Consider the following 12,764-nt stretch of genomic DNA (forward strand, 5'->3'; position numbering starts at 1 on the left):
TGCTGTAACACGGTATGTATCAGAGCTCTTCTTTTTTTAATTTTCATGACTTGCCATTACTTCTCATCTATTCTTTTCTTCTGTAACAAAATGCATCTGTGTTTCGAAAATGTCTCACGCACTTTGTTCACGCTCAGGGAGCCCAACACAAGATAGCCTCAGGCCAAAACTGCTGTACTCCCTTTCCCTTTTGGATGTACTTTCTGTGCATAGACTAAATATGGGGACAAGAGCTTCACAGACTACTGTCTTGCATAGTGCTGCCCTCCCCAGGTACTCCACCAGCGCAACTCAAACAGAGGCAGTGGGGAGACAGCATTTCTCTGCTTCAAAGAGGGGGAAAAGATAAATCATTCAGGTTGGGCTTTTGTTCCAATATGCCACGGAGCTGCGATCACAATCCCTTTTTCCACTCTCTTTGTTTCCCAAACTAAAGTGTCTGGATGTGACAGTGAATCTAACTTCCTCTGCAGGTTGTTTATGCAGCTCAATCACTATAATTCTTCATATTCGAAATGACACAATTGACATGTTTGCTTTGAGAAAAGTGGAGCTGTGAGATCTTCATGTGCAAAGATTACCCACTTGTCATTTCAAAAAAAAAAAAAAAAACAACAAGCATGCATACATACAGTGTGTATTGCAAAATACTTTTACATATATTTAAACTCTCTATTTTTCACAATGCAGAAAAAAGGCAATACGGAGTGACAGCTCTGAGATGGAATGGTATTAAATATGATTAACAGAAAGTAAACTGACTATAATCTTCAGAATTGTTGAATCCATTTGCGCCAAGACAGATAGTGATCATCTCTGTAATTAATTTAATCACATTTATTCTGTTCGTCTAAGTCAGCTTAACCATGAATTCAACTTTTTGTTACCCTCACTGAAGAGAGCCAGCATTTATTAATGCTCTCAGTCAATGCTGTGAACTATGTGTATGTCTTTGGTAGGCAAAGCTGCACAGCTCCTGTCTGAGCCAGCCCGTCATCCAGTCTGGTTAAGTCACTTAAAGGAATACAATGCAAACAGAAAAAACAATAAAAGGAAATCAGAGTTATTAAATTGGATATCACAGTAATGCATAATCTAACTTCATCTCAATGGATCCGGTGGAAATTCTTTGTTTAGCCAGCGAGATGAGGCACTCCAATCACTGAAAAACTAATTCAAATTTATATGAGAGCCGGGTCTATGCAAAAATGGGCTAATGGAAGAATGAGGTGTAGAGGTGCATTAATCTTTATAACGTTATTATTTTTTCTTCATTTCTAGAATAACAATTGTCTGCAGTATAATAGGATCAAAGTGAATTTGCTAATAATGTCTGAAGACGCAGGGGCTTACTGTATGTCAGTCAAACACTTTCTAATGGTGTCTAATTCAGTGTGAACTCAACAACCCTTTGCACTGCTCATTCTGCTTTACACATCAATGGGCACAGTGCCCCTCCAGCTCCTGCCGAGAACACAGTGGGGCAGAATAAAACACAGCATTGTGCTAAACTGTCTTTAATCAATTCACTATTAGGGCTCGGCTTATGTTCGCTGTGTCCGTTTTATAATTACATCCAGACAACAACTAGTACAACTCCTAACATTCATTGTACATTCTTGCTACATTGCACCATCGCTCCACGAAATCTATAGAAAGAAATCTCTTAAAATAAGCCTTTATGCATGTTTGAATGCATTCAGATTTTAATTTGACTGACATCCTGATACTTCAGGTCAAGAAGGTGAGGTTGGATATTTGAGACATGTGGTGGTAAGTATGAAGGTGTCAGTGTGACATGGTGTTCATTTACTAATAAATAGAGAAAGGAAGGGTGGCAGAAGGACGAGAAGAAGGAAATTCCTGATTATTGCCCCTGGGGTGATGAGTGGAGGGACATAGAGCCCAGAAGCTTTGGCCACTTGCCAATGTTAACTGTACTTGTCCTGCTCCTCCCTACTGAGGGAACATCCATCTCCCTCCTCAGCCTGACACTCCGTTTATTCCCACATTCATTTGTCATGTCCCCAATCAGCTGGATGAATAGAAATGCTGTGACCATGATAGATGGCGAGTCTCATTAAGCACCCTTCACCCCATCCCAAAAAAGAGAAGTCTGCCTCAGCTTAAAATGCTTCTTTCTTCTTTTTTGAACTATAATTCACAAAGTTTGTTTTTGGTTGCTTTTTTCCTTTATGGTTGGTCATCTGGAAACAGAGAGAGAGAGATAAGGAGATAGGAAGAGAGAGAGAGGTGGGATGGCGAATGGGAGGGCAGTTGAAGTAACTCTGGAGCCAGGACGCTTTTGTTTGTTTGTTTGCTTTGTTTAAAACAAAGAGCGCATGGCATTGAGAATTCCATCTGAGGGAACTCCCCTCAGAGATTAGTTATTCAAAGACATGCAAATGACATTGCCATGTGCTGATTTACAAGGGGGTTGTGTTCATTTTGGATGTGCTTAATTGCTTCATTTCTAAAATAACTTTTCTGTTGTTTACCAACGCACTACAGATACAGGCTGTGTATAGCGGGGCTGTACCACATTTGATGTGTCTTTTTTTTTTGTTGGTATATTATTATGTGTATATTATTCCGATATTTGGTCTGCAATGGGTTTATCTAAAAATCACAGACCACATCTGAATAGAGTGTAATGTGGATTAGGGTATACTGGCAGAACCACTGGAAACAAAAATAAACACACATAAATTATTGCACATTAAAACATATTTGGAACCTTTTTTTCAAGTATTTCATGATTGCTATAGCAAAAGATTATAGGTTATTTCTGCTTTGTTATACATTTGAAACACTCTGTTTGTTTTATGCAGTCCACAGATTTTGTATGCATTTTGTAACTGCCTGTCCATATGTAAAATTGAATTGAATCAAGACAAGCCAAAGTATAAAATCACGTGAAACTAAAATAAACGATATTATCTTGAAAATTTTTCAGTTTTATATACAGACAAGAGTTACATAGATATAACAGTGAAGTGAGTGCAGTCAGTGTGTCTGGAGCTGCATACAGAGTCAGAATGCAGTCATTCTTTATCTCCAGTTATTTTTTTATTCATAATTTTATTATCAAATATTTATTTTTAATATTTAAAATATATTACAAATGACTTTTCTAACTGTAGGACAAACAAACAAAACCAAAACCAAAAAAAAAACCTTTCATATTTCAAAAGGTGAGAACGAGTATGTAGGTGGAGAAAGGCTGGATTGAATTGCAAGAAAGCAGCATATCTGTGGAAGGAAGTCATGCGTGACATGCCTGCACCCCTTTTAAACATGCAATGCCAGTAGGCGCCACAGAATTTTAAAATCACTGAAAAGAATCAATTACCGAAAATGCAACATGGGCAGTCAGGCATGTAACACTTGACATATCTTTGGGGAGCCAGAAATAGCATTTGGACTATCTATTGTGAAATTCTGTAGGGGAGCCAACATTATTCTAAACTAATATCCATAATACATGGTACATACACCCCCTCAGCTATGTTGGATACTTCAAATACGCATTTTGAGAAAGACCAATACCCACTAACCAAAGGTTGTTTCACATTTGTTATATCAGATATGATGATGTGTTCAGCTGTTGTTAAATCATAGCGGGTTTTACTGAAATTCCAGATATCCTAAAATCATATTTATAAAGGCTAGCAGTTTATTTTCTTTGCATTTTTTATATATTGTAAGCAACAGTGATTATTTTCATTCTCCACCCTTGAATGCCAGACTGTTCGGAGTATGTCCACATCAAAGCTCCCAGTGAAAAGTAATGTGATTTCAGTGGCTTTTGGATTGCTGTTAGCAACTAAGCATTTCAAAATAACCCCAATATTGCCCAAATATTCTTGTTATGTACATCACATAACCTTCTTTGCTTCCAATCAGCGTTGAATCCTTCCTTCAGCTTTATTTCAGCAGTTACATGTCTAATCCCATGTTAAACGCGATGACACATAATAAACGGGAAAAAAAACATCAATCCATGGTCAAGCCCTAAATCTCTTTTCCATGTCCGTCCTGAGTGAACAAGCAATGTTATTTAGTGTGAAACAAGGCAGGGACAAGGATCAGAGCTCTTCTTTGAGCACCCATCTGAAGACTGAACCACTGTTTTCGCATCATATCCGAGTGTATACAAGCTGTAAACCCACGTTGCAATGGCCTAGGCCCTTTGTTAACACTTGTATATTGGTCCTTCTCTTGATCAGACATACAAATATTGATCGCTACAAATTTCTGACAATGTCCTCATTGCCAGAACAGCAACCTTGAAAAAAATAAGAGCTAATGTGGAAGAGCATTGCCTATCTAGCTCTGTTTGTGTTGTTGAATGACACCCCTCAACCCCCCTTTTTTTTGCTTAGTGCCTGTGGATACTTATAGTGGCTGTTCTTGTTTGAGGGGCATAGCTTGATCATTCATTATTAGCTCATGTCTGTCACACCAAACAATGAATAGACTGCTCAAAATTGATGACTATATAGAAGTGCATATGAGCAAAAAAGACTTTCATTTAGTGCCCTACTCTCCATGTACGATGTGACAGCAGTGATGGATATGACACTATACACCAGATTTATCTTGGAAATGGAATAATTATGCACTTAATGCATGGCTGGTGGTCTGCATTTATACTGATAGTTAACAGGGCAGGCAGCACTATAAGCAGGGTGGAAGGGGGGGTTGGACTGTAAAATCCCAGAGGCCTTATAGCCTCAGACCTCATTGGAAATCTTTAAATACTAGAAAATACATTTTCTTTGGTCAAGGTTAAGATACGAGTCTGCATTTGCCAGGTAACACCCTGACAGTGTCACCTCCACAGGGATAGCCAGCCCATCGCAAGGTGACCTTAGAACAGTTTATGGCGACTAATTATCCTGTAGAGGGAAGCTGAGGGTCATAACACCCAACAACACTGACAGGAGAACGATACAGAAACACAGCTAACACTGATCAATATGCTGCATTACAAAGTCCTCCATCTTTGTTTTCTCTTCTCTACAGGACAGCCATCAAGATACCTAATGTAGAAATAATGTAGATTTCCATCCAATCTCCTGTAAAGGCAGTGCATAAACACCTGGCATGCAAAGGCTCAGTGTTTCAAGAGAATGACTTTCCATTACAAGTTTTCAGTTTGACTGTTCTGCTCAGGGAACTGAGCAAACAGTTTTACATGCAGCGCTGCCTTTACAATTGAATGTGCATTTCGCAGACATCAAAAAGATCTCAATGGCGTGGTGGAAGGCTTTCTCTTCATTTTAACTCATTCTAGCTTCAGACAGTTTCTTGTCTTATACTGTAGGGGGAGGATGGAATCCTCAGTAGTGTCACTGAGTGTTTTGTAGAACTCTAGACAAATAATCCTCCCTTCTCCGAGGCGTGAATGTATTTTACAGGTATCCGTCATCCAAGTGTCAATCTTGCCTGCAGATTTCACACGCCACTGGCACCACCGCACCTCTGCCTGCTTGCTTCTTGATTGCATAAATACTCCCGGTGACACAGTGGGCTGCATCCAATTCCACACCTGCTCAGACTTCACAGGGAGAGTTTAAAGAGAAGCATTCGCTAATCAACACAAAGTGCACTATGAAGCTTTCGTATGCAAGACTGGCTTCTCAACTCCTGTGTGCTTCTTAAAAATATATCATCATGTGATGATGCACATCATCAGCATAGAAATGAGGGAAGCAAATTAATCATTTGGGAAAAGGGTCATCAGAGTGCCTAATAGCTCATACTAGCTAAATATTATCTGTATGCACACCTCAAAGACAGCAACTCTGTAATTAAAGTAATTGTCGTCATTAGCCTTGCATTTTTTTTTAAATAATAAATTCCCTCAGGCTTAGTATGATTGCATTGTTGTGCTGAGGCAATTTGAAAAGCCACAAATCCACCCTGGTGCTAAGCTATGTACAACAAATGTTACAATGCCAAATTCCAGGTACAGGATGATGAACAGCAGCTGAATGGGAAAGTGGTTCAAATCCATCTGGCAGCTTCCTATTCATTTCTGTTCCTGTGGTTTTAGAAGTGTGCGGTGGCGGTGCATTGCCTTTGATCAGCTGATGGAAACAATGAACTCTCCTCAGCTCTGTGGCACGGGGGTTTACCTGCCGCTAAGTGAGGTATCACACCCAGGGACCCAGCACCTTAAAGAGGCTTTAACCCTGCTCTGGATCAGGCTGACATGATTCATGTAGGTTGGGTGTGGATTTGAGTCCCTGCTGTGGCACAGCGTCTTTCATGTCAGGCTGTTTATGAGAATATGGAGATGGGTTTTGCGTGCTCGTGGGTGTTCCTTAAAGCAGCGATACGACCTCAGGCTGGGCTTGATCCCTGACGAGTCAGAATCTACCTCTCGATGAATCTCTTGTAGCACACTTAATACCCGTAAGAACATGGTGCATGAGGCCCCTCATCTTGGTAACAGAAAGGAATTTGAGAGAAGATTAATATTATGAACAGTAATATTCCCCTGGCGGCATCTGCATGCGCCAGGGATTACAGGGCTCCAGGGTGATTACCGGCAGGGGAAGTGGGGTTACAAGTCCAAAAAAAGTTTTCATCTTTACCCAGGGCACAAGAGCACACACGCAGAAAGACATCTAAATATATAATAATATAGCCTGTGTACATGTGTGGTTAAATCTGTGCCTTGAGATGCCCTGTTATGTGCATTGTGGTATGGCTTTTTTCAAGTGTTAATGTGATCAGCATACATAATGGGGAAAAAATAATCTTAACACTAAGGTGAACGGCTGAAAACTGGACTGTCAGTGCAACTACTACTGTAAACCAGAAGGTCAGTCAGTAACACGTAAACCATACTAATCTACATCTGACCTATTGTGCATTCTTTCCACTAACTTTGCACTACATGGACACTTTGGTAACATTGGTTACTTATCATAACAGAGAAGGTTACTGCATTGGTTTTACACGACAATTAAGTGCCAAACCACTATACAATTTTATTTATTTTACTCAAAAAGGTGATATTTCAGTAAACATATCTATTATTTTATAAAATCTTAAACAACATTGGAAACAGTGACTAAAAAGTTTTGTCCTGTTTCTACTTTTTTAGCTTCTATTTCAAGGTGAAAGCCAAAACTCTGCATTCCTGTAAGTGTGAATTACCCCGCCACATGTAATCTTTACAGTAGCCAGTGTCTCAGAGTGTAATCTTGTTTTTTTTCTTCTCTCTCTCTCTGTGAGAATATTATTAGTTTAGTGAATTAAGAAAGGAAGCCTACAAGGCAAAGCTAATCTCCCATAGGATGGCATCAGAGATCCCTTGGGGTTACATTTCTGGCCCAATGTAGATATCGGTTTTCTGTTCGGCATGTGGACCTGCTAGGCTTAAGATCCTGCTCTATCTAAGCCCCATTATTCCCCACGCCACCGGTCTGACGCCAAGCCACGCGTACAAAGCAAGCCAAGGAAATCACCTTTAGGACCTGTCTCGTGACGGAAGACTCAGCAATTTCCTCAGCACCTCTTGCATGTGGATAACACACAGTCCACTTTGACCATGTGCAACCAATAAGGTGGCCTAATGAAGGCCAGGCTGCACAGGCAAAAGGGGCAAAACAGAGGGCTGAAATGGGCCTCTCATGTCTGAAATTATCCAGAGGAAAGTGGTCTGACATGCTGTTTTGCTGCTAGATGGTGGCGTGAAAGAAAAGAAACAACACTGTTTCCATTTAGTGTTAAGACTGAATCACAGTGTGCCAGAGATTGCGCACATTTGTGAGGAAAAACAGCAGGATATTTCCTTTCGTTAGATTCCAGTGTTGACTTTGTGTATTCCACAAGGTCTTAGAGATTGGATAGAGGAAGGAAGGTGAGGGGCGCTGTGCTACGCTGCTTTGCCGAGTCTAAGTTTGTCAGCATCTCTCAAGCTTGAAGTTCAAAGAGCAATTTGATAGAAAATCTGTCTTGGCAGTGGTTTCCTCTTGTGTATTTTCCAGCACACTATTTCCGTCAGACTGTACCCAGTGGTCATCAATTAGAAAACCGAAGGGTGCCATCCACACACTATAGTACAGCCACTGTTTGAGTGTTAGTAGAGTAGATAACTGTTCTGAAAATTCCAGGCCTCTAGTCACACAGGTCCAATAAAGAACAATATTCCATAATACCTTGTGCTGCATTATTCTCTTCTGTTTTGTTTGAAACCTCTGATAAAATAAATTCGTTCTCTTTTAAAGAGAATTAATCTAATTTCCCCACCAGCAGTAAAGAGGATGAAATAAACCTGACTTTAAGACATATACACATAGGTAAATGCTGTGCAACCTAAACTTTTCTATTGTCTGCAAGTTTTAGTTTTGTTTACACACATCTGTCATTTTTTAAATTAGTATTTAGTTGGAAAACTTTTGAAGAAGTTCCTAATAGCGATCAATTGTTACCCAACCCCATAACTGCTAAAGTGATTTAAGTTATTTGGCTGTTTTGGTTTTCTGGCAAGTTAAAATATTTTCGATTTATTGTCTTTGCAGTACTTTCAGCCACAGCAGGGCTCTATCTATCGGGTGATTTGTGACTTGGTGGCCAAAAAGCTATACACATGATTATAAATGAACTGCAGTGTTGCTGCATATCTGCTTGAGAGGCAAGCAAGCGTCCTTCTGCAAACAACTTTACCATATCAGACTAATGATAGTGATACTTATGGTAATATTCATGGGGTTTTTTGTTGGTTTTAGAAGGATTTAATATTTTTCCATATCTTATTAGAAAATTTTAAACCAGTTTTTAAAAGATTGTAAATTGCAATATGTAAACAAAAAACTCAAAGACCACATAAAAAACACAGCTGTTTAAGTTCACCATGTTTTATAAGAATGGCAGCTGCCAAGTCTACACTATACCTCTCTATGCCATGCAAAGCAAAGACTGAATTTCAAGTATACAACAACAGCATGTGGTAAATTTTAAAAGGGAAAATTATCCTTTGGTCTTTTACCTAAATATCATTCAAAGTCTAGTATGAGGAAACATCCCAATTCATAATTCTTGATATATATCATTAGTGGTATAATGTGTTGGATGAATTACTTTGCAAACACAAAGCGCCTGGAGCGTGACCTGTGAAAATTCCATACAATGCCTCTCCAGAGCTGAAGGAATTCATTTTCATTTCCCACCGGCTGTCCTAATCACCATGTCTCACTGTGACAGAGAGTTTACACAGGCTGATCACATATCAAGAATAAGACCTTAAATTGGTTTCAGTGCTGTCAAGCAGTAGTAACAGTGAAATGTAACCAAATTAAATTTTCTTGACCAAAACTGCATCATTAGCATTATTTGACTGTAATTGCATATTCTTTCTTTCTTTCTTTTTCATGATAAATTAGATATGTCAATGGATATTGTGATGGGACTGGCATATAGGACACATCATAGAAAAACCATCTGCTACAGCTCTGCATCCTCTTTAATCCCCTGATCTTCAATTGACATCTTTCAAATCTGCAATGAGATATACAGATTTAAAAGAAAAAAAAAATCTGATTACGCACAAATGTTATATATTATAGAGATTGTTAGCTCATCATTCTTCCAGAATTAAAACGCAAAAAAAAAAAGCAAATATCATCACATGCATTTAAAAAAAAAAACATTAGGATAACAAACTGCCTTCAATAATAACAAGAAATCAGAAACATGGAAAAGTCCATCTTTGGTGTTCCAGGTCGTTTTAATGACAGCAGTCCAGGGATTAGAGATGTGAATGGAAACTGAGTAGCAGTAAAAGGAGTGATATAAGCATGAGAATAGGGATGCTGTAGAAATCAATATAGCATTGCATTTGCATTGCTTTGATCATGTACAGCAGGACCGCAAGATTAAGTAATACAGATTCTCCCTGACAGGCCGATCATTAACACTAGTTTGCAATCTGTGTGTGTATCCGCTCGTCCTGTCTAACGCCTTGGGAAAGACAAGTGTTCTACATAAGTGAATTTAGGAGGGAACATGTAAGACAGTGGCTGTAACAAGCTGAATGGTGAGCTAGGTGTAAATCATTGCCTGACTTCAAGCTAGTTTGGTCAAAAGCATACGAGTTGAAAAAAGAGGGTAAGTGAAATTAGCATCTTTGCCTATAAATCTAGAAGTTGCCTTAAACTTCCATCTTTCTGCTTTAAGTCATTACACTTAACTAATTTACAGTTTTTCTCAGTTGCTTTGATGCAGTTCTCACATCAGGAGCATCGTTCTCACCACTCTTAATGTAGTTAAGAGCACATTTCCCCATCCACATTAGCTCTTTTCAATTACCTTAATGCTGTCCAACACTGCATATGTGTTTTCAGTTAAATCATTTAAAACTGTTATCAAGTAGGTATGAAATAGTAAGGTCAGTCACACATGCTCCGTGGCAGTAGTGAAATGGCCACTTATTTGAAAGCAAATAGAGAAGTTCAGATGAAAGAAATAGAAACACATACTCCCAGCCTTGTATCGCACGTACATGTCATGGCACTGCTAATTACACATAATCATATATTGTACCATGTTGTAAGTGTGCTGTACTATACAGGAGTCTAGGCTATGCTCTGAGGTTATATATATTTTTTGTTCTCTGTTTTTTGATACTACAAGGGTCATTTGCAATACAAGGATAACAGGAAGAGTGAAAGTAGTGAGACCTGCTGTAATTTATGCTTTGGAGACAGTGGCATTCACAAAAAGACAAAAGACCAAGCTGGAGAAGACAGAACTAAAGCTGCTTAGATTTTCACCAAGAGTGACCAGGAGGGATAGCATCAGAAATGAGAAAAACATTAGAAATCATATCAAAGTGACAGCTCAAGTTGAGCAGTTTGAAGACAAAGTTAGCGAGACAAGGCTGAGATGGTTTGGATATGTGCAGAGGAGGGATGTTGTACAAAGGCTGTTGAAGATGGAGCTGCCAGGGGGAAAAGAGCAAGACTACAGAAAAAGTTCACAGACGTAGTGATGGAAGACATGAAGAGTGTTGGTGTGACAGAAGAGTTAGGGATAGGGTGAGATGGAGGCTGACGCGCTGTAGCGACACCTAAAGGGAGCAGCTGAAAGAAAAAGGAGATAGTATCACATAGTTACACATGTATCATTTTGCTTTTCTGTATGAATTGTGGCCTCAGTTTCCTGTTCTTAGCTGACAGGAGCGATCCCCAGCAGGGTGGCTTTGTCTATTTTGTGCAGCAGTTTCACATGTATCATTGGCCTTTTCTGGATTCCAGCAATTTTGTATTGTTTCAAATAATCTTCCATTTCTGCGTCTGTACATGTTTTACCCTAAATTAGGCCTACATTTTTCAGTTCTCTTTCCAAATCAGAAAGGTTTTGATAAAACCTTATAACCACTTGGTGTCAAAGTCTTAAAACTGTGGTTAAAAGGTTTTTATTCATTGGTTCAGAGTTCAAGTGATTGACTGACTTTGAGTGTTTTGACATATGTGAATAAAGACTTTTGCACAAAGTCTTTTTTAGGAGCTTTTGTTAGGAAAAATATCTTAACTGTTTTGAGTATTCTGACTACTGAGTGATTAGAATGACATTAATGTGAGAATTGCATCAAAGGAATCAAGGAAAACTAAGTATACTGATCCAGGAACAGAAAGTACTAATTCATATTGCACTGATATTGACATATCAACTTTCTGGTCACAGTCTATCCATTTTTGCGTAGTCTCAATGCTCATATTCACATAAACAAATGAAATACAGAGAAGTGAAATAAGGTCTCACTATGCCCAGATGTGAACATTACTGTCTCTAAGAAATTGCAAATATCAGAAATATAATGTGTAATATATAATGTTGTGGATTATGTTTTATATATATATATATATATATATCAGCTCTTACTTACTATTGTGCATTAGGGAAAAAAGAAGAAAGAAAAAAACCCACCTGCCCTCTATCACACTAGGATCAGCAGATTAATCTCGGTAAGATGTAACACACACAGATGGTCAGAAAGAAAAAATTAGAAAAATATGCCATATGAATACATTTGTCTTGTGTAATATCAAATAAGATTAATCTATATGGCTTGATGCATTGGTATACTTAGCATAGAGACAAAGTTAATTTCTTTATAGGCCAAATAATCCTACCAAGATTTCCTGTAATAAAAATCTTTTATGTGGGAGTATTATATAAATTGATTGCAAGCCATCTTTCTGGTTTGCATGATTAATTTGTACTTACATTTCATTGCTGCAAACACAATGCACTCAGGATATACTGAGGAATTACTGGATTTCTGCTGCTAATTTGTTGTTGTGAAAAAATAAATAAATAAATTGCCTGTGGAGATTTTAGTTATTACACTACTGAGTTTGTTGTTTAAGAGGATATAGACAGAAATATGATATGCCAGTTTAGAGAACCACGGTCACAGATCCCCAATGGTCAGTGGGGCTCCACTTCCTGTCAAAGGTCTTTTTCAATATCCTACAAACATGGTGCTTTGCATGCTATCCTGTAGTTAAAACACAGGGGGGCTGTGGGTTGCAGACGCAGTCCTAAAAGTGACTCAGATCACAGGTAGCAGCAATAGAAGGAGGCATGACTTCCACGGGTGGAACACTGACTCATACATCCACCCAAGTCTACAGCTACATCTCAGAACAAAGCTGTTTTCATGCAATACATGCTACACTCTGGCCTTATGGTAAAACAAGCCATCCCTGTTGATAGATATGGAATCTAATGTCAGGATAGAA

This window comes from Copadichromis virginalis, linkage group LG1 (genome assembly GCF_057382275.1).
Source record: "Copadichromis virginalis isolate Kocher_CV1m ecotype Utaka linkage group LG1, C_Virginalis_male_GT1.1, whole genome shotgun sequence".
NCBI classification, from domain to species: domain Eukaryota; kingdom Metazoa; phylum Chordata; class Actinopteri; order Cichliformes; family Cichlidae; genus Copadichromis; species Copadichromis virginalis.